Raw genomic sequence first — 22,696 nt, forward strand, 5'->3', positions numbered from 1 at the left:
TGATATTGAAAATGAAAAACATAAATTAGACAGGGCTTTGGAAGATGAAATGACTATTGAGGTCAGTGAAGAGGAAACGAGATTCGTATTTTCGAAACTAAACGAGAGGAAGGCTGCTGGGCCGGATGGATTGAAAGGAAAACTATTAAAAGAATGTGCCCACCAGCTTTCCCCCATTTATACACATATTTTTAACTGGTCCCTCCAATGCGTTTCGATCCCTGAAATTTGGAAAACTTCAAAAATTATTCCTGTTCCAAAAAAAGAAAAACTTGAAACTATGAACGATCTCAGACCTGTTGCACTGACTTCAATAGTCATGAAATCTTTAGAAAAACTTGTTCTTGTTAAAATTAGGAATCAGTTTATGCCATTGAGTGATAGTCATCAATTTGCTTACAAACCAGGACGTGGCGTAGAGGATGCCATTTTGCTGTTTACAAACAACATCTACAGGCATCTAGATCACGCTAGGAGCTATTGCAGATTGCTTTTTGCAGATTTTTCTTCAGCGTTCAATACAATGCAACCTCAGTTGGTTGTTCAAAAATTGACTAGTCTGAATTTAAACAAGTATATAATTGCTTGGGTGCTCGAATTTCTTACGGAGAGAGCACAATATGTTCAATTAGGACAAAACAAATCTTCCTGTATAACTACAAATACTGGTGCTCCTCAGGGTTGTGTATTGTCCCCTGTATTATTCACAATATACACGAATGACTGTAGAAGTCAAAACCTGAGTGTACCTTTAATAAAGTTTGCAGATGACACCGCTCTTCAAGGCCTCATAACAAATGGCAACGAAGTGGCTTATAGGCAAGAAATTGATAGATTTGTGTCTTGGTGTGATGCCCACCACCTAGAGCTTAACATAAGCAAGACAAAGGAGCTAGTGATTGACTTTAGGAGAGTGAAGGAACCGATAGAACCGTTAAAATTAAAGGACCAATTCGTCCAGCGAGTTCCTCACTACAAATACCTTGGTGTAACGATTGATGACAGGCTCAAGTGGGATGAACACTTGAAAATAATTAGGCATAAGATGTGCAGACGTACATATTTTTTATCAAAACTCTCTCAGTTTAGAATAGATAAAACCCTCTGCACATTATTTTATAGAGCAGTCATCGAAAGTGTTTTGTCATTTTGTATAACAGCTTGGGGAGGCAATTGCTTAGCAGTGGAAAGGAACAAAATAAATTCAAATATTAAAAAATCCATTAAACGCTATATAAATGATGTTGACGATGTAGATCTTTTATACGAGAAATTTTGTATAAATAAAATAACTAAAATATTAAATGACCAGTATCATCCACTAAGACCATCAATTATTATGTCAGAAAGAAGTGGTCGCCCTTTCTCTATTTCAACGAAAACAGAGAGACACCGAAAATCTTTTCTGCCGTCCAGTATTAGGCTTTATAACAACAAGCAATAATCATTTTATATAATTATTTCTCATTTTTACTTTTAAAAAATATAAATATTAATTTATTAATTTATTTGTTTTCCAATCTTTTCAATTTTCAATTTATAGTGACAGTTTTAACTATTTTACAGTGTTTGAAATTATTCATATTATAAAGCGCAGCTCTGGTTATAGAGCTGCTCCTTTTTTATATATATACATCCTATTTCCATTGTATTTTTATCTTATGTGTAAATTATAGCACGTCTGTACAAAAAATTTCCTTTTTGGGATGCAATAAAGTATTATTATTATTATTATTATTATTATAAAACACAAAAACTTGACTCAAGTTTCATTTACCTTTAAAATTGTAACTATATATTAAATTGCCAGCACCAAAATCACCACGACCTAATACCGTTATGAGGAGAGAAGTCACAAATGAGTTTCATATCCACGAGCTCTCAAAAATGCTCTCAAGTTCTTTTGTTTTCATTACGGATCAACTCGCATAAGGGTTGTGCCAAATAGCCCTCACGATCAATTCACGTCTCTATATTACTATTATCTGTATTTATGTATATTATTCGAAGTAATATATTGAGCACAAGGCGAAGGCAACTTAATTGTTAGCGATTTCCCGAGACACGGACAATAATTTATTCATTGGAATGCAAGGGGTTGTCAAACTTACAGTGGAATCCGCATAAAAGTCGGCAGTCTTAAAGTCAACTTCTGCTTGAAGTCAATCCCTCTTGTTTGTCCCAATTATGTTATGTTCTTTATCTCAGTGTGTTCCATCATTGATAATACTAAAATAAATAAATATAAAACTCCCTTCATTCATCCTATAGGGGAATTTTTTTTCTCTAGGGTCTATTCCAAGGAAAGACTGGAATAACCCAGGCGTCAGCCGCAGTGCAGCGTCGCACAATCCAGATCCAGGTGTTATATTTTAAAATAAATAAATCTCTTTATTCATCCAAAGGGAAAAATTTGTCTTTAGAGTCTATTGTAAGGGAAGATTGGAATAGCCCAGGCGTCAGCCGCAATGCAGCGTCGCAAATTGAGCTAGGGTGAGGTGACTTGCTCAAGGCCACACAGTGCAGCGGCGGGTGATCGAAATCGGTGCCTTTCGGGTATGAAGCAAAGACCGTACCGCTGAGCCGCGTTTCCCCTAAGAGTTTAGCTTGTTTAAAGTCAACCCATTATTCTGTTCCGTAGGTGATGGCTTTATTAGAATTCCACTGTACTTAGAAAACCATATTTACTGTTTACAATCAAATATTGGGAATGTTTCTGCTTGAAACTCGAAAAAAAAAAAAATAATAATAATAATAATAATAATAATAATAATAATAATAATAATAATAAATTGAATGGAAGATTCAAACTAAGAAACGTACATCGTGTTTTATTGATAAAGAGAAAGCCCGAACCGCTCACAGTATCTGTTTTCATTGATTAAATGAAAGCTTCCATACAATGTCATATTATTATTTATTTCAATAAAATATCTAAACTTAAACCAAAAGTCATAATTTTCTATAATCCAAAATTCAATTTTCAGCCCCTAAATCACCCCCAAAGAATACCGATTTGAGGCGATGGGTAACAAAGTTGTTTTAAGTTGCTGGTCCATGAGCGAAAATGCTCTCAAAATACATTTCTCATTATATCATTACTTCATAGAGGAAGTGCCAAATTACCCACATGATGAATTCAAGTCTCTTGATCTGCATTCAATACTCCCATACTCCCATGCATATTCATAACGCTATAATATAGGGAATATTTTACAAACATGCTATCATGTTTATGAGACAAAGAGAATGATTTGCTATCATTAGAATGCAAGTTCTCGAATATATCACTTTAGAAAATTATATTTACTGTCTTTAATAAAATAATTAAACTTCAAACGAAGTCCTAACTTTTCATTATTAATATTTCTGCCCCTTAATCTGCCCCCCTCCCCACATACAACCGATCTGAGGCGATGGGTAACAAATATGTTTCAAGTTGCTGGTCCATGAGCGAAAATGCTCTCGAAATCTATTTCTCATTTCTTCATTACTCTCATAGGGATGTGCCAAATTACCCATACGATGAATTCACGCCTCTGTATCTGTATTTATTATTATCATCTCAACGCATATTCGTTATATCAGGGACAATGTGAGGACGATTTAATTGATAGCATGTTCATGAGACACAGGCAATAATTTGCTATCATCATAACGCATGACGTTCTCAAAGGAAGGAAAATCAGCTCCAATATTAAATATCCTATGGAATCCCTGATTGCCAATTTCTACTCCATTAACCAGTTAACTGGAGACACATATTTAAAAATTTGGCCAGAAAACTCGTCCTCCAAATATTGTTTAAACCAATGGATATTGGAAGGAAGAGTTTTCTGGCCAATTTTAAAAAAAAATGTCGTTCCATAGTACTACATTGAACTGTTTAAGCAATAATTACAACACATTGAAACACTTGACAGCAATTCTATCATTTTCTAACAGATCAACTTTTCTCATATTAGCCTCACTAAAAAACAAAAAACAATGACAAGACAAACAAAAAAACCCAACAAAAACAAAAAAAAAGGAAAATAAAAACCCCAAAGAACATCAACAATTTATCTATCATTAAATAAAAATAACATCCAACTTGTCAAAAAACCTTGAATCCTATATTTCAAAAAGTCTTAGTTTTAAGATTTATTTGGCATAAGATATTATGTCAAGTAAAGTTTTTCTCATCGAAACGCTAAAATATGTAGGGTTTTTTATTCTGTGAGCGATAGAAAGGCTTACCGTAATAGTTGAAACAATCGTTTCCATTCTTTACAAGCTCGTGAAAATAGAATTATTTCACATTGGCACTCACGTCATTCTTGTTCTTTTTTTTTTTTTGTCAGCTTACAATAAATTATTGGATTTTGGGAGGGTCTGGGTGGCGATAGCTTAGTGGTTGAGCACTCGCCTTCAATCAATGTACCTTTATCGAACACGGGTGCAGCCAAAGTTTTTTCTGATATTTTTTGTTCATTAACCTAGCAATGATATCGATTCTAGGTCTGTTTTCTGTTGTAGAAATTACTTTGGAAAAAGGAGATAAACACTCAAGAAAGGGTGAAAAGCAAATTGTCCATTTAACGTTACATAAATCGGTATAAACTCTTACAGACTAATACTTTCTTTAACACAAAAAATGATTTTGAAAATGCTGGGAAGAATGTTTGGTTATCTATTTTTTTTTTAAAAAGCTGATTTGTTTAATAAAGTTTTCAATGTCTTCACGATAAATACAAATTTTGAAATTTGAACAGAATGAATGCAACTTAATTTAAATATCACGAATCACTTTGGCGATCAAGACAAGAACAAATAGACTAGTCTAACTTTAATGAACGCAGATTTACGAAATTTGGACCAAGTTTATGATCTATCATATATTTAGGGGGAAAAATAGGTTTTTAAAAGCGATAAAAACAATATTTTAATATATCTCATTAATTGCTCCAAAATAGTCTTTTTTTTTTTTTGGGTATCTGGTTATAATCCCATTTTGGTCACAAAACTTTCTTATCCGAAAAAGCATTTTATATTTTGTATTCCAAAATCTACATATCTCAAAATTAAAATGGAGACTTTTAAACAGATGTGGGGATAGCTTAGTTGGTAGTTCACACACACAAAAGAGACCGAGATCGCTAGGTTCAGTCGAGATTTTTTCTGGCCCCCTGTCCACCCAGAAGTGATTGGGAATTTGGATCTGTGTGATCTGGCGGAAAGTCCTATCTAGCGTCCTATCTAAAGTATAGCAAGCAATTACTAGTGTCCGTTCCACGCTATAGAAACCGTGATTAGTTCGGGATCCACGTACATAATCGCTTTGAAGGACTAAGGTTTTAAACAGATGTATGGTATTTGAAAAAGTTTAACATAATGATTGTAAATTAAAGAAAATTTAAGCAATTTCAAGAAATTTTTATTTGAAGAATAATAGTCCATCATTTATCTGGCGTGTAAACTCTACTCTACACTTTCACTTTCATCGAAAGAAAAATCACAATACCAACATATGGTAAAGCATTTTACAAATCTTATTCACTGAACTGAATTTATTCCAAACAAATAAACGCATGTCATTTCAAAAACATTGACAAAGAAGCGGCATGCCACTCACATGGTACTTTAGCTATTTTTTTTTAAAAATCGTAACAACAAATGAAATGTCTTTGACATTGGAGGTTAAATAGTTTAACTACACACCGAGTTCAATCATAAAAAACAGCTAGAAGAACCTGGAACAACAACAACAGCACCAATTTGATTCAGCACGCCTCCTCCATTTTTTGCCTTTCTGACATCCCGTCAAGGAACGATAACTCTCAATTCCCATAACACTCGATTCCGGACGTAAAGAGGATACAATTAACTGACATCTGAATCGAAGCGGCAACAATCAAGCTTCCATGGACAAAAGAGTCCGTTTCTGACACACATACGGAAGCCGTAACTCCGTTCGCCTTTTTTGTTCTGTCTGTCATATTGTGCCTTTTTTTACCCTCCTTTGAAGATATTTTTAATGCTCTTAAGCACACATCTCGTCGAGCAGCATGACCACAAAGTCAAAAAGGTATTCATAAAGTTATTTCTAGATAATAATAATATAAGCTTATACATAAACTTTGGATACACCTGGATTCGAAAACCAATGGAAAGCGTGACTGATAGATTGAGCTAGCCTTTTACTGACCATTGAAATAAAAACTAACGTTACACAAAGGGACAGAAGTACAATATAGAATCATCCACAACATGGCGCTATGTCCATGGTCATCGCAGATGGTCGACCACTGTTATTTCCTATTTTATTTTATGTTTTTTTCTCCTTTTCGTGCGGCTATGTAGTCTAGTGGTATGACACTCGCTTTCGGATCGGAAGGTCCTGGGTTCGAGCCTCGCGCTCGGCGCATAGTTGAGTCCTTGTAAAAGGCCCTTTACTCACATTCTCTCACCGTACTCAGGTGTAAAATGAGTATCTGGCCGTTAGCAGCGGTGTCTTTGTCAGAAAAAGTGTATTAACAGGCGCATGTCTCGTCCAACATATTAAATGTTGCTGTTGACCAGGGACCCCTTGTAAAGCGCTTTGAACTCATTTCTTTTTCTCTTTAATTTCCAACACCGAGCCCCACTTCGGCAGTTGAAAAAAGACAACCACAGTGGAGTCAAACAAACGCTTACTATTAAGTCATATCAATCGGATAAAAAAAAAGATTAGGAAAAAAAATGAAAATTATAAAAGAAACAAAAGAAAAAAAATTGAGGGATGGGAACTGCATGCAATTCTTGACAAGAATGCCTTTCAACGTCCTGTTTGTAGTTAAATGATAATCTCTGAAAAGAGAAATAATGTGGTTCATGGGGATTTTCATTATTTGCGCTTTAGATCTTTGAAATTATCAGCAATTTTCCAACAAAACAGCATTCTTCATGAAGCTCGAAGAAATAAATAATTATGTAAAATTGAATGTAAGCTTCAATTTAATTACAAAAACAGATCAAATGAACGTTTCGGGTTTCCACATTATCAACAAAACAGGATGAATGAAACATCACAGATGATCAATGCGTCATGAGTTACCATGGATACTCAAATCATTGGTATATTATGACCCATCACATCAACTGGTATTATGATTGGAATGAGCTGATTTAAAATAGTGAAATTAATACAAAATGTTAAAAATATTAGAACCACGAGGTTTTCGATTTGTTACTTTATGAAACTAAATTTATTCTCCTAAACCTGTGCATATTTAAATATATTTTACTACAACAAGTTCTTCATATAGGACCAATATCCCTATGGATACTTCGCAAAGTTTCAGATTTGAAAGTTCTTAGCGAATATGATGGTCATTCGCGGCTATGTGGTCTAGTGGTATGACACTCGCTTTTCGATCGGAAGGTCCTGGGTTCGAGCCTTGCTCGGCGCATAGTTGAGTCCTTGGAAAAGGCTTTATACTCACATTCTCCCATCGTACTCAGTTGTAAAATGAGTACCTGGCCGTTGTCTCTGTCGAAAAAAATTGTAATATCACCTAACAGGCGTCATGTATCGTTCTACATGTTACTTGTTGCTGTTGGTCAAGGACGCTTTGTGCACATTTAGTGGATATTGCGCTATATAAAAGCTCACATTTTTTGTTGTTTTAAAAAAAAAATTAAATCGATCGATATTTGCAGGACGAATTTTCTGGCAAAAATCCTTTTTTTTTCTCCAGATTTCGTCAATTAATTGTTTAATTGTCAAAATTAAATGAGAGAGGTGGCCAAATGAATTCCATTTCCAGCACCTAAATCACACATACATAATAACGCCGTAAACAATACAATTTATAAATTGAAAATTGATGAAAATAATTATGTTACTAATGAATTGGAAATTCTAGAAACTATTAGTAAATATTATTCAGAACTTTACACCGAATTGAAAGAAGACGAAACAATAGAAATGTTGAGTGATGAATATGTAAAAAATATCACTATACCTAAAATTAAAAATGAAGAGAAAGAATTCTGTGACAGATTTATTACGTTAGATGAAATTAGGAGTGCTATGGAAAAAATGAAAAATGGATCTTCCCCAGGGCCAGATGGAATTCCAGTAGAATTTTATAAAGTTTTTTGGGATGAGATCAAAACGGCGATGTTCAACTGTTTTGAATTTAGTATTTTTAAAAATATACTTAGTTACAGTCAAAGGAAGGGGGTAATAGCGTTAATACCGAAAAATCAATTTATCGATAGGGAAGACTTAGGGAATTGGAGGCCTATAACATTAACAAATGCTGATTATAAAATACTGGCAAAAACCTTGGCAAACAGACTTAAAACGGTTATAAGTAATATAATTAGTAAGGACCAAAAAGGATTTATTCGTGGAAGAAACATTGCAGAAATTTTGAGGGAAATTGATGATTTGATAGAATATGAAAAAGAAATAAACTTATCCTCGTTAATGTTATCAATTGATTATTAAAAGGCTTTCGACACTATATCAACAACATTTCTATTAACAACTTTTGATTACTTTGGTTTCGGAAATTATTTCAAAGGTTGTATTATCACCATTCTCAACAATAGGAAGGTTTGTGTCAAAAATGGGGGACATATATCGGGGGATTTTGATATGCAAAGAGGCGTTAGACAAGGTTGTCCAATATCTCCTTTAATTTTTATTCTAGGAGTAGAAATAATGGCATCTAAAGTAAGACAGGAGAAAAACATTCAAGGAATAATAATAGATAACACAAGATTTATTATTAAACAATATGCAGACGATACAACTTTTTTTCTAAAAGATCAAAAAGACTTAAAACATGTGTTACAGAAAATTAATGAGTTTTCGATATTCTCTGGACTTACTTTGAATAAGAGTAAATCTAAAATAATGCAACTGAACAAAAATCAAATCCTTAGGAAAGATTCATTGTTCAACATTCCAATTGTTGATGATCTAAAAATTTTAGGAGTAATATTCAGTTTCAAAATGACAGCTACGGAAAATAAAAATAATTGGATACATAAAATTGAAAGCATAAAGAAAATGATAAACTTATGGGACAAAAGGGACCTTTCTTTGATAGGAAAAATAAACATAATCAAAACCTTTGGTATTTCTATGTTAATTTATATTATGCAGAGTATTTCAATCCCGTTGACTGTATTAGAGGAAATAAATAGATTGTTCTTTAAATTTTTGTGGCAAAAGAAAACATCAAATAGGAGAGCTTTTGAGAAAGTAAAAAGAAAGACCATGTGTAACGATAGAAGTAATGGAGGCCTGAACATGATTGACATAATTTCTTTACAAAAATCATTTCTGATTAATTGGGGGAAAAAGTTTTATTCAGCTGAAAGTTGCGATTGGAAAGTAGTATCTAATTACTTTTTTAGACACATTGGGGGAAAAAAAGCATTGGAAGCAAATATAAACAGTGCGCAATTCAAAGGGTTAAAATTGGTGAAAAACATACTTTGGAAAAATGTTTTAATAGAGTATCTTAACTTCCCAACACGTCCATAATCCCTGCTATCACAATATTTTCAGCCCGTGCCACGATCGCATTTCCTATTTATCTATTACTTATTTATTTTAGGAAGTGTACAGGGCTCGCATCGAACTCAACTTGACCTTGAAAATAGGTCCGGAGTTTGCTCACCAATTGGCAATCCTATATATATATATTTTTTTTAGCCTCTGTCGCCCGCCTTTAAGTATACACTCCATACACGTACGGTCACTAAATATACACCATGTAAAAATGTGTGTATGCACATAGGTGCATGTATGTGATATGTATGTATGCATATGTATGTATATGTATATGTATGTATGTATGTGCATCTTCGGGCCACGTTCCAAGTGCCCCATATGTCAAAATGCATTGCATTTGACTGTACGATTAATATCATAATTCAGAGGCGGCGATGTTTTTCTTGTCTCACTTTCTTACTTTTGCTCCTTCTTTGAGTGTACTAGGGTCATATATCTTTTGCATTATTATTCTTTTTTATATTTACCCAATATGCGATTGTGGCATTGTGAAACATTTGTGGTGATGTGTCTTATATATTTTTATTATCATTATTATTGTTATTATTATTATTATTATTATTATTATTATTATTATTATTATTATTATTATTATTATTATTATTATTATTATTATTATTATTATTATCATTATCATTATTATTATTATTATCATTATTATTATTATTATTATTATTATTATTATTATTATTATTATTATTATTATTATTATTATTATTATTATTATAATCGTTATCATCTTCATCATTATTATTAATGCTATTATTATTATTATTATTATTTCTTTTATTATTACTATTATTACTATTATTACTACTACTACTACTACTACTACTACTATTATTATTATTATTATTATTATTATTATTATTATTATTATTATTATTATTATTATTATTATCATCATTATTATTATTATTATTATTATTATTATTATTATTATTATTATTATTATTATTATTATTATTATTTTTATTATGATCGATATCAAATTTTTTTTTTTCTTTCTAAGGTCAATATACCTATACCTGTTTATTGTCGTATTTAAAAGACGGAGATAATTCTAAATTGGCAAAGCAACGACAAACTTTGGGTGTCTCCCATTCCTGAGGTTAAAAAAAAACAAACAAAAAAAACAAAACACCGTTTTGAGTCGTTTGGTCACGAAGGTGAATTTCAAAACTGTCAACCAATTTCAAACAATCAGGGTCTCCATGACATGACGTGAAGTGTGTTAGAAACGATCTTATTCCTTCATCCCAATTGTCAACATTAAATGAGAGAGGCAGTCTCGCGAATTCCTCGCATTGCGTAAGGGATGATTGAATATGACGTTTTAGCTTGTTGAGACAACTCCCTGCTGTTTTATTTTACAATCTTCCACTGTCCTCTGACAAAATGCTTTTTCAAAATTTTGGTCAGAAAATGATTATTTCAAATATCAAGTGATTTTTTTAAAAGTAGTCCTGTAGAGACATTAGACCTATGAAGCCGGAAATTATCCCGGTTTCTATAACATGAAACGAATAATAACAATTGTTTGCTTCCCTTTCCTCCAGATCTAACAGACGCAGCCATCCAATCACTGCTTAGTGGACAGTGGTCAGAAAAAAGATCTCGAGTTCACTCGGGATCGATCTCGATCTCTTGATATGTGAAGCGAGTGCTCTACCAAATGTGCTATCGGGCCCTCCGAGTCAATACAAAACCGTGAGCTTTTATTAAAATGTACTGAAACAGGAGACTTTGTTTGAAGTGTTAAATCTTATACTTTAGAAAACTTGATGGGTCACTTTATTTGGTCGATTTTAAAAGTAAACATTTTCTCGTCAAAAATGAAAATAAAGTGTTGCGCCAAAATACGCCATTATTCTGATTTGAACCGTATCCTGTGTCAAATCAAACAAGTGTTAATGGGTATCCAAGTGAAATGGATCACGATGTATTGTCAATTTACAATTCCATTTATGGGGGTATTGCCCAAAAAACGCCTACATTTCAAACATGTCCATTATGTTGTCTCTTGAAATTAATTCAAAACGTTTTCCACTACTTTCAAATAGTGTTTAGTCTAGATTGCACTTGGGCTTAATCGTTTCTTTATTTATTTTGAGAGCTGGCTTAGGACTCTCCAATGTAATCATCGATTTGAACTTCAAATCCTAGTGAAGAAATGTTTGAAGTTCTGTTATGAGATTGGAGTTTAAAATAAGGGTTAACTTGGGATTTGTATGGTGCATTATTCATTAAATCAAATTAACAAATGACCAAACTACGAGTACATGACTTGATATTCGTTTGTATCATTTTTAATTCTTATTTACTTATGTATTATGTCTGAATTAATTCAAATTGCTTGTATTAATTACAGTACTTAGTAGTATTTATATCACGTAAATATTTTGGTGCTGAGCGTCTATTTTCAATTATTTCTATGAAACAAACGAAAGGGTATGTTCTTCATCGTGGTACGTAATTGAATTTGAAATTGTATATGTGCTGGTACCAGTAAATGAATGTGTGTACTTTCGAACATTGCAAAACAAATAACAAATTGCCCTAATGGACAATAAAGATCATATTATTATCATTAAATGTTCTCAATGTGCTCAGACAAGGGGTCTCAGACCAAAACCAACACAAAATCTGTCCCATGTAAAATAAAGACAATACTCAGGTGCGAATGAGTACCTGGCTACAGGCAGTGAGGGATAATGTATGTGTGTTAGTATAAAACGACGCCTAGATGCAACTGGTACTGTATGAAATGGAAAGATGGCTTCATTTTGCCTGCTGGTGGAAAAATAAAACATTGTGAAACGCATTCAGCACGGTTAATCATTGGAAATGCACTACATAATTGTTCATAGTTATTATTCCTTTTTTTATCGACTTCAAAATAAACTTAAGTATAATTTTTTAAGCAGTTAAACTAAAACCCAATGTTCTATTTTTGACTCTTCTTCGTGTTTCTGAGTTTAATATAGCGTAAAAGAAATTAATAACGTATCCATTTGACAAGGTTTTGCTCCAGTGAAAGAAAATTTCTGCTGAGTATTTGTCAACCCTGGTCGTTTATTCTGTTCCTTACACGTTTGGGGAACCAGGATAACCTCGGCTCCATTATTGTACTAGGCTTTTTATTTTGTTATTTTAAAAGCAAAATGGCATTGATCGGCTGTCATCAATATTAATTATGTCAGGAAATGGGATAACCCGGATTAATGGGCAGGTCGATTCCATCCGTTGCATGCGTCCATGAAAACCCGATTCCGTCTGGATACCAAGGTAATGAATTGTGATGAATTATTACAGCTGCTGGCGAATTGATTATCACACTCTTCTCTCTTAACCCGGTAACCAGAATTGTTATATTCATTTTTCAGTTTGCAAACTTTGCTCGAACGGTACGCCCAAAAAACTATTCTATCTCCACACGAACGGATATCGAATAGTTTTGGCATGCAAACGTTCCGAGCGATTCCAAGTTAGTCATCGATACCAATGAATTGTAAGCCATGAAGTGAGAGCGAGAAAATAACGTTAAATGACAGACATCTTATTTTAAAATTTTAATCTTAAAAGTGTACCCTCACCCTCCCCCCCGCCCCCCCAACCCCCACCCCCTACCTCCAAAAACAAGTCTAGAAGTCGAGAAATAAGTTAGGATTCAAACAACATTTTGAAACAGTAAAATGTTTCAAGTATAAAAATAATGCTTGGCGATGAGTAGAGGCGAAATTTTTATTCATCGCTAAAAATACGCAAAACAATGAACATTACTGCTCGCGCAGAGCTGCAATCCCAAACGAGTGTTCGGACGTCGTCCGCTAACGTCGGTTTAGAGTCCACCTGTAGCACTTGCGATTGGCATTGTGCTGAAGCACATAGATTATGAAACCAGAAGATAGACACTAGATAAGATTGCCATCGCATTCCTGTTTTCTGTCCATTATCGCCAGAGAGATGTGAAAGATTCTCACCATTTTCCACACCATGAATTATAAATGTTTAGCATTACACAGGTTTTTGCGACAGTTTCGAAAACAAAGTAGTCTTCCAGAGCCAAAATACCAACAGAACCAGAGTTTAATCTTAATTCTGCATCATCAATTTATTATAAAAAGGTCTAGAAACTATTATTTATAAAATTAATTTTATATCAAAGATTTCTTTCTGCAGAAAATGGCCCCGACAAGATCCGCTCATTGCCTGGATGAAAGTTTCAGCTTCACCGGAAGTTGATAACCGTAAAAAAAATACCCACCATTATACCTCGATCACTTCCTACTTGTAGCTTTACTGTTATCGATGTCATCAGAGAACCCTTTTTTTCTCATTTTTCTTTTAAAAACAAGCGGAGCAAGTAGATAAGGAATCTATTAAACATCCTTGTGCTAAAAGACTCGGTTTGAATGAGGGTTGAAGTTTGGATTCAGCTACAGAAAGTATAGAATAAAAACGTGCCGTATTGAGGTAGTGAACTTGGATTATGTTTATCATGAAAATGATTGGTGAGTTTTGTCACTGATCGACTCATTAAAAATCATGAAAATACGACTTAAGTACTTTTAGAACTGAGGTCTTCCAAAAATGAAAGTGAGATAAATACTAAATGATAAAAACATTGAAAGATTAGACAAAATTCGAACATTCACTGCAGCTTCAAACCTTAAAGTTTAAATGTACAAAAGGGATCGTCTCCTTCTTAGCCCATTTCAACAGCCTAAACAAACACTTTTTCTCATTCAAGAAATGCTCTTGTCCTTTGGTGTTCCCCTGATTATCAATTATACCTGTTTGGTTAAGGGTCATATCCTAACATTGCTTTATGTGTTTGTGCCATTTTGTATGTTTTTGACGGCTTTATGTGCGGCTATGTGGTCTAGTGGTATGACATTCGCTTTCGGATCGGAAGGTCCTGGGTTCGAGCCTCACTCGGCGCATAGTTGAGTCCTTGGAGAAGGCTCTTTACTCACATTCTCTCACCGTACTCAGGTGTAAAATGAGTACCTGGCCGTTAACAGCGTTGTTTCTGTCCCAAAAATTTGTAATATCGCCTGACAGGCGTCATGTCCCGTCCTACATGTTATGTGTTGCTGTTGGCCAGGGACCCCTTGTAAAGCGCTTTGATCACGTTTAGTGGATATTGCGCTATATAAAAGCTCAAGTTTTATCAAGTTTTTTTTTGTGTTCAGATTTTGCATAATTCCTTTAATGATGTTCCACTTTGTGGTCTAGCCTCCGTGAATACATTTACAGGTCTGATAACCGAACGCGATTATGGGCCCGTTTTAACATTGTTGTAATGAAGAATATTCTGCGTTGGTTTGAGAGTCTTTCCATTACAACAATGAGATCATAACAATTTGGTTATCAGATCTGTCTAGTAGTTTGACATTTTAGTATCTGACGTGCTGTAGGTCCGTGGTTTGAGTCCCATTAGAGACGGCGTAAATTTAAGTCCTTGGAAAACGCTCTTTATACTCTCACTATACTCAGATCAGGTGTGGAATGAATGCCTGGCCGGTTACACCATTGAGGCTGAAGGGAAAAAAATGACAGCCCCTTAATATCGTCATGTCTCATCTCTAATAATAATAGACGACAAAAATTATTGAAAGCCGTTCATGATTAAATAAATAATTAGTGTTTTTGACCACATTGTATAATGTAAGAAAAATCATCGTCATCATCATCATCATCATCATCATCATCATCATTATCGACATCACTGTAACCTACAGTAATAAGTAATTTATCTAATACCTACTTGTTTGTTTACGATTACGTTATGTTGGTTTTAGAATTTAGTAATTATGTTTGATTCGTATTCTGTATTGCCAAACTGTCTAAAATAAACTTTGAATATTGAAAAATGTTTAGTTTTGTTGTTGGCTTGGAGTCCTTGTAAAGTGTCTTGAGCACATTCTTTGCTAATTGCATTATATACAAAGCTTAAGAATTTATTATACTATAACATAAGTTGATAAAACACATTGCCTTTTATTTGACTGGTTAATTCTTAAAAACTTAATATCTCGATAATCAATTCAGATGATCACCAAACTTTTAAACCTGAGACCTCTTGGACATTTAAAAGTTGACGATCTTTGTTATCGATTAAGTCAAAGATTTCTGACCAAAATTGGAAAATTGTGAATTGTATCATACCATTATACGACAGTGGTGGGGGGAGGGGGTGGGGGGAGGGTGTCAAGGAGCTCAAATGGTAACTTGGAACATCTAAATGTCAATCCGGCCAACCGAATTCGCTGAGTAGATGAAGTGTAGTAGATTTAGTTCTGTCATACTTTCTGTCAAAAACCGTCGCAGCGCCACTCTCTCAAGTCCCTTTAGAGCCCGATGGACTAGAGGGCCAGGATTTTGTATCGTTAAAATTGCTTGCTACCCTTTTGATAATACGCTGGTTAATCGTAAAATAATTTCCACCAGATCTTGATGTTTGGACAGAGTGAAATAAAAACTCGATTGTACCCGGGAAAATGTTCTCAATTCACTTCAGAATGAATGAAATAAAAGTTTTGGTTTGTTTTAAAGCGTTGTGAAATCTTTTAATATCCAGAGTCTTGATTTTGGCGGCGACTGACATTTCCCGAATAAAGCAGGCTCACTTAATAAACAAAACTAACAGTTCCTTCTTTATTAATCTTAGTTGAAAACTGTGATCTTTCATACTTATTACCCAAGGGGAAGCGTGGCTCAGCGGTACGGTCGTTGTTTCGTACCCGAAAGGTACCGAGTTCGATCACCTGCCGCTGTGCTGTGGGACCTTGAGCAAGTCACCTCGCCCTAGCTCAATTTTCGGCGCTGCACCGTGACTGACGCCTTGGTTATTCCAGTCTTCCTTTGGAATAGGCCCTAGAGACAAATTTCCCCTATTGGATGAATAAAGGGAATTTGATTTAATAAATGCTAAAATCGGAACCCAAAGATGACATTTTGATTCATAACAATTGATTTAAACCACTCTGCCACCGGTCACTAGACGCATCAACAAAATGGATACCGTACCAACACTGGTCCTAAGCTATCCCACGGTCACACTTTGATGGGGTTTCAACGCATCGAATGTCGTGTCCAGGAAACTTGAGACGGTCCGGAAACAATGGTGATGAATTGTTATAAATAATTAAAAATGGCGAATTAATTATCACACTCCTCAGCTACACACTGACAAAACGACTTTTACATTTTATCACAACACTTATAAGGAATAATATCCTATTCAGTCACTGATCATGGAAAACCTTAGTATTTAGCAGCAAATACGTAATCGTTGAATACCGCTTGGAACCCGTTAAATAAAAATTGTATTCAACGATTTTTGCTCGATTTATTGGCTTAATACAGGTTTTAAACAGATCGCTGCCTTGCCACATGAAAAGATCTTTTGGCGCGTATGAATACAAATCCAAGTTGCTTTTTTCTGTTGTTGTTGTTGTTGTTGTTGTTCTGTTATTGTTTTTTTTTTCTTTTATTTGGGAAGGGGTGTGGGGGGGGGGGGGTTAAATATTGTCATTATAGAAGACGAAGAAAAAACCCCAGCTGTTTAAGAATAGCTGATCAAGTTCATTGGTGTTTAGTGGCGCACTGAAAATAACCCATTTAATAAACCCAAAACCATGAAACATTTAATATATTATGATAACTCCCATCTTGTCAAAATGGTCCTGACTTGATGCTTAAAAAAGGTTTCACGTTTACGAGATTATGGCATGTTAGGAGTCATCACTCGACTAGGTGTGGAGGAGTGCCTGGCTACAGGAAAGTGACGGATATTGTAAGACTGTTAGTACAAAAGGACGCCTAGCAGGCGACTGGTCCTGCATGATATGGAAATATGGGTCCCTAGAGTCTGCTTGGAAAAGAAATGAAACAATCTGAAGGACATTGAGTAATAAAAAAGTAGTCAATCGAAGCTATTAAGTCTATGGAGCCGGAGTTTATCCCGGTTTCTATAGCGCGAAATTGACAACGGTAATTGCTTGCTACCCTTTGGATAGGACTTGAGTCTATCGCAAAGTACCTTCCACCAGACAGAACAGACCCAGCTATCCAATCACTGCCGTGTGGACAGAGGGGTAAGAAAAAGAATCTCGACTATGTAGCGCATTTCCACGGATTAACCATGCTCATTTGCTTCACAATGAATCACTTATTCCCCCAGCAGGTCTTGCGGAACATTGTTTTCAATTTATACTGTAGCAGTTACCTGTTAGGCGTCATTTGGTACCAAGACTCAAGCAGATACTCATCCACATCTGAGCCAAGTGCAATGTGTCTTACCCAAGGACACAACATCGGAACCAGAATTTTCCACGATCACTCACTGTTACTCATCCGACAAATGATCTCGCTTACCACGGCTTAACTTTTGTGACAATATGAGACACCGTACCGCTGAGCCGACGAGCCATACAAATACAGTTGGACCTCGAAATTGGGACCCTCTTCATCCTGGAAACTTGGCAAATCGAGACGATATGGCGGCGACGGATATTTAGAGCAGACCCACTGTATAAACAAAACAAACAGTTCCTTGTTTAAAATTGTAGTTGAAAATCGTGATCTTTCATCGTTAGCAACCTCAGAATGAGAGGTCTTCCTGGAGCCAATTTAATCCCGACGTCAAGTCAACATACTTAGTTAAAGACTATCCCCATATTTTTCATCAACTCTTATTCCGGTGCGATTAATTTGCTTAGTTTTTCTTATCGTTCATTATCATTATTATGTTTTTTCAAATTATATTTATTCAAGGGATTGCTATTACACAAAATTTAGTTTGAAATTAGTACAAATATCATTTTAACAAACAAGGTTATGCAACTGCTACTGATCTGACTAAATAGCTGTTAGACACAATTATAATGTAATTATTGTTAGTATAGATAGTATGCACTTGGCTAAGAAGCTCATAACATTGCCATCCGGAAGTATAACGGACCAACACACAAAACTGTGTGTATCCATGAACGTTTATAGTCGGGTTAATACAGTTAAGTGAGCATTACTCATAAACGCGGATGGCAAAAAACAATAACAAAGACAAGAGTGACGCATCTGAACTATCATAGTATCTCTGAGCTATGGCGAGTTATACGTTCTTAGTCTGAAACGACAATAGCATTGTTGCTACTCTTTGGATGGACGCTGTCTATAGCAAATACTTCGACAAGGCACAAACTAAAGTGCAGGAGTCAGAAAAAAAAATCTCAACGTCACCTGATCGATTTAGTCCCTTGCGTGTGAAGCGTGCGCTTACCACTGAGTTATGACCCCTCCCCCCCCCCCCCTCCTATTGTTAGTATTGAACTAAATTATATATTTCATCGTGCCCTGCTAATACGAATTTTGGATTTGTGGTGCACTCTTCTCTTCTTTTTTCTCTTTTTCTTCTCTTCTTCTCTTCTTCTTCTTCTCTTCTCTTCTCTCTCTTCTTCTCTTCTTCTCTCCTCCTCCTCCTCCTCTCCTCCTCCTCTCCTTCTTCTTCTTCTTCTTCTTCTTCTTCTTCTTCTTCTTTCTCTTCTTCTCTCCTTCTCTTCTTCTTCTCTTCTTCTTCTCTTCTTCTTCTTTTCGCCTCCTCCTCCTCCTCCTCCTCCTCCTCCTCCTCCTCCTCCTACTACTACTACTACTACTACTACTACTACTACTACTACTACTACTACTACTACTACTACTACTACTACTACTAGTCCTCCCCTGTCGTTGTCTTTCTTAGCTCCATACGATTTTGACTTGCAGATGTCATCACATCAGGTCGGGTACCAGGTCAAACAAATAGCTTTTCCTGTTACATACTTTGGGCATATTTGGAGTATGGGTGGCGTCTTCCCCTCCTTCATAACAATCCCACTTGTTTCTTTCTCCTTGAATATTATTTCTTAAACTGACAAAAACGTAATTCATATATTTCTGGTCATTTTAACTTTTAAATACCTTTTCGACATCCGGTCTACCTCGCAAAAATACCGTGATGTATAATGTGTCGCATATGTGACTCTCTATGATATCCTGTTAATGCGTTGAAATGAACTAGATGAAGAAAATCTAGAATAAAATCTTTAAAAATGGGCAGTGAAGTGTGGCTCAACGGTACGGTCTTTGCTTGGTACCCGAACGGTACCGAGTTCGATCACCCGCCGTTGCTCTGTGTAGCCTTGAGCAAGTCACCTCGCCCTAGTTCAATTTACGGCGCTGCATTGCAGCTGACGCTTGGGTTATTCCAGTCTTCCCTTAGAATCGACCCTAATGACCACTTTCCCCTGTGAGATGAATACAGGGAATTGTATTTATTTATTTTTTTTCATGTTTTTAAAAAGATCAGGGATAGAACATTTTTGTGTTTTGGAGTTTATGTAACAAAACACAATGAAGACACGTATCCAAACGATGAGTACTTATATATTTGCTGGTCTAATAACCCAAATCGTGTTGAGCTCGTTGTCGTAATGGAAATACTCTCAATGGAAATACTCTCAAAAACCAACGCAGAACATTGTTCATTACAACAAAGTTAAATCAAGCCCATACTTACGTTCGATCATCACATCTGCAAATACGTCCGTTCAAATAAGTTTCGCTTAAAATTGAACGGGGGACCCGAAAGCTCAGTTAGTAGAGCACTCGCTTCACACGCAAAGGGATCGAGATCGAGGTTTTTTTTTTTGAACCCCATCCCCCCTGTCCACCCAGCAGTGAATGGATAGCTGAGTCTGTTAGATTTAGGGGAAAGTACTTTGTGATAGACTCGCGTCCTAACCAAAGGATAGCAAGCAATTGTTATCCCCCATTTCACGCTACAGAAACCGAAATAAACTCCGGCTCCATTGGCCGAATGGCTCTGAAGGATTAATTAATATTTTTTTAATTGAGCGTTAATCATCAGGTTAATATTGACACAATGCTGTTTTGAGATGAATAGTCACATTATATTCTATTATAGTTCTTTTACGCGTCGAGTCTTAACTCTCTCAGGCCATCTTCATGATTTTCTCTTGAATTCTTATACTTACTCAACACAAAAATATTTTTAAAAACTAAAACTCAAAGACAATGAGTGCATATTATGGATAGATCCATACATAATATAATTTTGTGCAGCAAAATGAGCTTTACAAAATAGCATAAAGGTCTTATAAAAACCACAAAGATTTTTTCTTCAAATTATGGGATATGCAAAACAAACTCCAATAACGTATCGTAACTAATATGTAATTTTGCTTTAGACAGAACGAAGTTGACGTCACTCAGGTCTTTTTATTGTTTTTTTTTGCTATCCATGTTTATGAGTTATTTCACTAAACTGTATTAACCAGACTACAAAAGTTCAAGGTTACACATAATTTTGTGTGCTGTTCGTTATATTTCCGGATGACAATGTTATGAGTTTCTTAGCCAAGCTCACCGCATCTATAATAGTTGGTAAGGAAAAGTTTAACACACGCACCATAAACTACAACACTCCTTCCTTTTCCTTAATGTTGACATTATACTACGAGCAGAGGGGGAAAGAATTTCATCTCTCGCGTTGAACTACATGTCAAATATTTGAAATTGATGTGAAGTATTTAAAGTGTTTGTTTAGAGCCAAATTAATACCCAATAGCAAATAGCAAACTGTTTGAAGGATGACACGAGATATGACACTCCAAGGGTATTAAAAATACAGACTATGTGAGAATTGATGTCATATCTATACTGTTTCGTATCTGTGTTTTGTTATGCAAGACGTGGGTTGCGATGGAATTTAAAGATACAACTTGAAGATAAAAAATTTGGTTTTGAAGTTGATGAGCCAACTGTCTTAGGTGTGGTTTGATTTTATCATTTTTTTCTGGAATGTTTTGAGCTACGTGCACAAATTGTATAAACAGGAAATACGTCACAACAAAGTTGGTGAAAGCTGAAGAGACATCACAGAGTAGCCTTCGTTAACTTTTATAGCCTGACGCTGGGATTTGTATTTTGATGTAAGTACAGCTGAGTTGTTGAAAGTAGTGCTCAAGGAAACAAATGAGCACATTGGTTGAACCATTGAAGACAACTCACTAATCGCTCTATTTTGATGGTCATCGCCTTGCATTTTGACTTATTTTTTATCAGCGTCAGGCCGTAGCCATCGTTAACATATAACCTGACACAAGGATCCACCAGTTCTTACAGTTTGACGTCATTTTAAAAAAAGTTTTTTGCACCGTCTATTGAGTTGTCGCTATTAGTGCTCAACGAAACAAGGGATTCCATTGGTTGACCTATAATTTAATACAACTCACGATTTGTTTTCTTTTGTGGCCAAAGACTTGTCTTTTGACGTAATGTTTTGGTCAGTGTCAGGCAATGAGTTAACGATGGCTATGGTCAGGCTATGAGTTTACCAAGGATACGATCACTGAAGCGATTTGACTGAGGAGCGATTTGATTTCATAACCTTTACTGTTTCCTAATCGTGTTTTGTTATACAAGACGGGGGTTGCTGTGGAATTTAAAGATACCACGAGAAGGTTTTTTTTTAATATTGGGATTGAAATTGATGAGTCATTCAAGTGTTTAAGGTGTGGTTTGATTTTAGTTTGGTTTTTAACGTGGAGAGACGGCTAGAAGCTGTGGACTCTAATAAATAATGAACAAAAATGAATGTAACAAATTCAAAAACGAGCAAAACACCAAACACGGAATGTTTCGGGGTCAAAACATTTCGTCAGCCAATATCGAATACAATAAAAGCATTAGTACATTTAAAATCAGGAACATGAGGGTGGGGGGGGGGGGGGGGGGAGAGAAATATTTGGCCCAGGATCTTGAAGAGTAAACTTGCGGGCAGCCGCTATTGTAGTTCTCTTCGGGAAAATCTTAAGCTACAAGAGTCATTTTTTCTTTTCTTTTTTTTTTAACAAATGAATATACCGAGAAATTGTGATATAGGCCTACGATTCACTGTATCAATCTGGTGTGATGCTGGAATAAATTGGTTCCAATAAAACCAGACAAAGTGAACGTGTGGTACTTGGTGATCATACACATGATAATATTATTATCATTTTAGCTTGACTTTTAAAATTGGAGTCAAGATAGGTGACTTCATTGAGATAAGATTATATATTATTAAAATACAAAATA

The sequence above is a fragment of the Berghia stephanieae genome, chromosome 3 (genome assembly GCF_034508935.2).
Source record: "Berghia stephanieae isolate SIO BIC M18660-M18661 chromosome 3, UCSD_Bste_1.3, whole genome shotgun sequence".
NCBI classification, from domain to species: Eukaryota; Metazoa; Mollusca; class Gastropoda; order Nudibranchia; family Aeolidiidae; genus Berghia; species Berghia stephanieae.